Source organism: Chiloscyllium plagiosum, chromosome 20, assembly GCF_004010195.1.
Source record: "Chiloscyllium plagiosum isolate BGI_BamShark_2017 chromosome 20, ASM401019v2, whole genome shotgun sequence".
NCBI lineage: Eukaryota > Metazoa > Chordata > Chondrichthyes > Orectolobiformes > Hemiscylliidae > Chiloscyllium > Chiloscyllium plagiosum.
In genome coordinates this window covers 63009996-63015800 of record NC_057729.1, presented here as the reverse complement: position 1 = coordinate 63015800, position 5805 = coordinate 63009996, and positions in this window count along the sequence as shown.

The window sequence follows — 5805 nt, the reverse complement described above, 5'->3', positions numbered from 1 at the left end:
TGCTGCGCTTTTCCAGCAACACATTTTCAGCTCTGATCTCCAGCATCTCCAGTCCTCACTTTCTCCTTGAAGATTTTAACCTACTGATTGAGGATGATCAGCCATGATCATATTGAATGGTGGTGCAGGCTTGAAGGGCAGAATGGCCTACTCCTGCACCTATTGTCTATTGTCTTAACAGCACTATCCACCTGGGTGGCAACTTCCAGGGATCGATGTGCATGGACTCCAAGATCCCTCTGCACATCCACACTACCAAGAATCTTTCCATTGACTCAATATTTTACCTTCCTGTTATTTTTCCCAAAGTGCATCACCTCACATTTAGTTGCATTGAACTTCATTGGCCACCTCTCAACCCAATTCTGCAGTTTATCCAAGTCCCCCTGAAACCTGTAACATTCTTCCAAACTGTTCATTATTCCAGTGACTTTAGTGTCATCTGCAAATGTATGAATCCATCCACCTGTGATTGCATTTATGAAAATGACAAACAGCAGTGGTCCCAAAAAGGATCCTTGTAACACACCAATAGTAAACTGACTCCAGGCTGAATATTTTCCATCAACCACCACTCGCTGCCTTCTTTCAGAAAGCCAGTTTCTAATACAAACTGCTAGCTCACCCTCAGTCCCATGCCTCTGCATTTTCTCCAACAGCCTACCATGTGGAACCTTATCAAAGGCTTTACTGAAGTCCATGTATACCATGTCAACCACCTGACCCTCATCCACATGCTTGGTCACCTTCTCAAGAAACACAATGAGGCTTAGAACAAAGAACAAAGAAAATTTACAGCCCAGGAACAGGCCCTTCGGCCCTCCAAGCCTGAGCCGATCCAAATCCATTGTCTAAACCTATAGCCCAATTCCTAAGCATCTGTATCCCTCTGCTCTCTCCATACAGGTTTGTGAGACATGACCTGCCCTTGACAAAACCATGATAACTAGCTTGCTAGATGATTATAAATCCTCTCTCCTACAATTCCTTCCAAAACGTTTCCTACAACAGAAGTAAGGCTCACTGGTTTATAATTACCTGGGTCATCTCTGCTGTCGTTCTTGAACAAGTGCATAACATTTGCAATCTTCCAATCCTCAGGTACTAAAACAATACACAATGATGACTTAAGTATCAAGGCCAAGGCTCTGCTAACTCCTCTCTAGCTTCGCAGAGAATCCTCAAATAAATCCCACCCGGCCCAGGGGACTTATCTATTTTCACTCCTTCTAGAATTGATAATACTTCTTCTTTACTAACGTCGATCCTTTCTAGTCTAATATCCCATATCTCATTCTTCTCCTCTACAATATTCTCCTATTCTGAATGAAAACCAATGAGAAATGTTCATTTAGCACCTCTCCGATCTCCACAAGGTCCACACACAACTTCCCACTTCTGTCTTTGACTGGCCTTATTCCTGCCCTAATCATCCTTTTATTCCTCACGTACTGACAGAAAGCTTTAGCTTTCTCCTTTATTCTATTTGCTAAAGATTGCTCATGTCCTCTCTTTGCTCTTTTTAACTCTCTCTTTAAATCCTTCCTAGCTACTCTGTAACTCTCCATCACCTCATGTGAATCATCTCGCCTCAACGTCACATTAGTTTCCTTCTTCCGCTTAACAAGAGATGCAATTTCTTCAGTAAACCACGGTTCCCTTCCCTTATCACTTCCTTCCTGCCTGACAGGGACACACAATGTCTGTTCCTTAAACCAGATCCACATTTTGATTGTCCCCATCCTCTGCATTTTGCTGCCCCATTCTATTCCCCCACCTATAACTCTTGCCCTGTGGCATGTAACTATCCCTTTCCATCGCGAAACTGAACGTAACCAAATTATGGTCACTCTCTCCAAAGTGCTCACCTAACCACTAAATCAAACACCTGGCCTGGCTCATTACCAAGCACCAGATCCAGTGTGGTCTCCCCTCTTGTCGGCCGTTTGACATACTGTGTCAGGAAACCCTCCTGTACACACGGACAAAAACTGATTATCCGACGTACTAGAGTTATAGCACTTCCAGTTAATGTTGGGGAAGTTAAAGTCCTCCATAATGACTACCCTGTTCCTTTCGCTCCTACCCGGAATAATTTTGCCAATCCTCTCTTCCACCTCCCTGGAACTCTGCGGAGGCCTATAAAAAACTTCCAGCAGTGTGACCTCTCCTCCCCTGTTTCTAACCTCAACCCATGCCACCTCAGTAGATGAGTCCTCGTCAAAAATTCTTTCAGTCACCGTTATACTGTCCTTGACTAACAAAGCTACACCTCCCACTCTTTTACTGCCTTCCCTGCTCTTAATGAAAGATCTAAACCCTGGAACCTGCAACATCCATTCCTGACCCTTCTCTATCTATGTCTCCAAAATGGCCACAACATCGAAGTCCCAGGTACCTATCCATGCTGCAAGCTCACCTACCTTATTCCAGATACTCCTGGCGTTGAAGTAGACACTCTTCAAACCAGCTTGCTGTCTACCAGCACGTTCCTGTAACCGTGAAATTCTGTCCATGCCCTCCCTTTTCTCATCCTCGTGTGCACTGGAACTACACCTCAGGTTCCCATCCCCCTGCTGAGCTAGTTTAAACCCATATACTTGTTTTTCAGGGGACGATAACAGTGGATCCCTGCATTGACTATTTTTTCCCCCTTCAAACTGTCACCCAGCTTTCTTCCTGCCGAGAAGTAATTACTTCCCGTAACTCCTGAATGATCCGAAGTTCATCCAGCTCCCGCTCCAGTTCCTTAGTGCGGTCTTGGAGGAGCGCGAGTTGGGTGCACTTCCTGTCAATGTACTTGGATGGACATTAATGATGTCCCTCAAGTCAAACATCCTGCAGGTGGAACATTGTTCTCCCTGCACTGCCATCCCTGCTAGTCCCCTTATCAGAAAGTAAAAAGAAGAGGCACTTCCCTGATGTGTCCCTGGTGTTTAAGGTTAGAGGAGGTGGTTGGGTGGGAGGCTCCACAAGGGTAGGGTCTCGGGTTTAGAAAACACTCACTTATATAGCTGGAGAGAAATAAAAAAAGTCCCTCCTTTCCCAGAAACCTCTGCTCTCTGATGTCAGGTGTAAAAACTCAAATCAGTGACTCACCGGTCTCGATAGGCCCCTGGTTCAAGTTCCCGCCCATCGTGCTACTGCTGTTTATCCAAATATGCAAAATCCAAATATGCAAAATCCAAATATGGAAAATCCAACTATGGAGATTTGAGTGAATTAATGACTTGTGTGTTATCTTTCTTCCCTGTAAATGAAAGGGAAACCATTACCTGGAGTGTTTTCTGCTGGTTGATAACTACTATCTCTGATGTCCTCTCTTTGGACCATTTTCAGCTTCTGTTCCAGGACAATTGGATACCACACCCACACCTTTCAAGAAATGAAGTGTCTTCTGTGTTTGTTAATGAAGGAAAGTATAAAGTTATACAAACAGTCCTTCTTAATAAAGCATCGTAGTAATTGTGAATTATCTCCTCACCTCTATATCAAGCTGTTGTCTGCATCTGGCCATTTTAAGTTTTTGTTCAATGTTCACCCCAAGGTTTAGCGCAACATTGTCTGATTATCTCTGGCCTCAACCATGGAGAAACTCTGAAAGGACCAATAGAACACCTCCAGCATCTGACTTTAAACACATTTCTCTGCCTTGTACTGTAATCTCTACACACCAAAGGTATTGTTAAGGAATTCGAATAGTTGCTGTTGGCCTGTCACATTCCACAAGCAGAGTATATCCACACTCTTTACATCCTCAACTTCTCGGACTCTGACAGACTGCTGTGTCTGTTTTCACTTTCCTGTATTGCCACTGTAGCCTGATTTTGGTCTCTGTCTTTGCCCCTAGAACGCGCTCTAACACAGCTCAAATTAGGCTCTCGACTTCGGAATTTCTCATGAACATTTGTTCTTCTGCTGACTGGGTGGAAAGTTGATTTTGATTGTAATAGAGAAACCAAAGACAGAATTTCTATAGTGTAGACACAGACCATTTGGCCCATTGAGTTCACACAGGCTCTCTCAAGACTGTTTTGCCTGGACCCACCCCCACTACTCTATCCCTGTAACCCTACATTTCCCATGGCTAATCTACTTAGCCTGCACATCTCTGGACACTATGGAGCAATTTTTGAGAAGATTTGTAGTTCAGGTTGGAGTTCAGGTTGTAAGTTAGCTCGCTGAGCTGGAATGTTTGTTTGCAGATGTTTCATCACTACATTCGGTAACATCATCAGTGAGCCTCCAGTGAAGCTCTGGAACAATGGGGGTGATGACTGAGGGCTGTTGGGAAGGTAAATCACTGCTTTAAAAACTTACCTCATGAATAGGCAGAACGCACACTGAGCAGGAGCGGACTCGGGACTGCTGGGAAAGTGAACTCATATATTTGGGCAGTTTCATTACCTGAAACACTCCTTAGCTAGTGTCCCCTACTCATCCTCCTCCTCTAACCAAATCAAAATCAATAACAAGTACATCATTTTGGATATTGTTGAGGGGGATTACATACCAGGGGTAAGCAATGGGGCACAGGTCTCTGGCACAGAGTCTGTCCATGCTGCGAGGAAGGGAACAGGGAAGAGGAGCAGAACATTAGTCATTGGGGACTCCATAGTTAGGGGGACAGATAGGAGGTTCTATGGGGACGAGAGAGACTCACGGTTGCTGCGTTGCCTCCCAGGTGCCACGGTTCATGACGTCTCAGATCATGTTTTCGGGATCCTTGCAGGAGAGGGGGAGCAGCCCCAAGTCATGGTTCACATAGGCACTAATGACATCGGTAGGAAAAGGGATGGGGATTTAAGGCCGAAACTCAGGGAGCGAGGGTGGAAGCTTAGAGTTGGAACAAACAGAGTTGTTATCTCTGGTTTTTTTGTCAGTGCCACGTGCTAGCGAAGTGAGGAATAGGGATTCCTGGACAATTGGAGCTCATTCGGGGGAAGGCGGGACCTTTACAAACAGAATGGTTTTCACCTGAGCCAGAGGGGTACCAATATCCTGGGGGGAAATCTGCTAATGCTGTTCAGGAGGGTTTAAACAAATTCAGCAGGGGGATGGGAACCTGAATTGTAGCTCCAGTATCCAGGAGGTTAAAGGTAGTGAGGTCAGAAATATGGTTTCAAGGTTGCAAGAGTGTACCGGCAAGCAGGAAGGTGGTTTCAAGTGTGTTTACTTCAATGCCAAGAGCATCCAGAATAAGGTGGGTGAACATGTCGCATGGGTTGGTACCTGGGCCTTCGATGTTGTGGCCATTTCGGAGAACAGGATAGAGCAGAGACAGGAATGGCTGTTGCAGGTTCCAACACTCAGGTGTTTCAGTAAGAACAGTGAAGATGGTAAAGGAGGGGGAGGTGTGGCATTATTAATCAAGGACAGTATTACGGTAAGAGAAAGGATGTTTAATGTAGTATGGTCTAAGGTTAAAAACAGGGAAGGAGAGGTCATCCGTTGGGAGTTTTCTAGAGGCCTCCAAATAGTTCCAGAGATGTGGAGGAAAGGATTGCAAGGATGATTCTCAATAGGAGCAAGAGTAAAAGGACATGTGTTATGGGGTCTTTAACTTTTCAAATATTGACCGGAAACGCTATAGTTTGAACATTTCAGATGGGTCAGTTTTCGTTCAATGTGTGCAGGATGGTTTCATAGAACATAGAACATAGATCATAGAACAATACAGCACAGAACAGGCCCTTTGGCCCACGATGTTGTGCCGAACATTTGTCCTAGCTTAAGCACCTATTCATGTACCTATCCAATTGCCGCTTAAAGGTCACCAATGATTCTGACTCTGCCACTCCCACA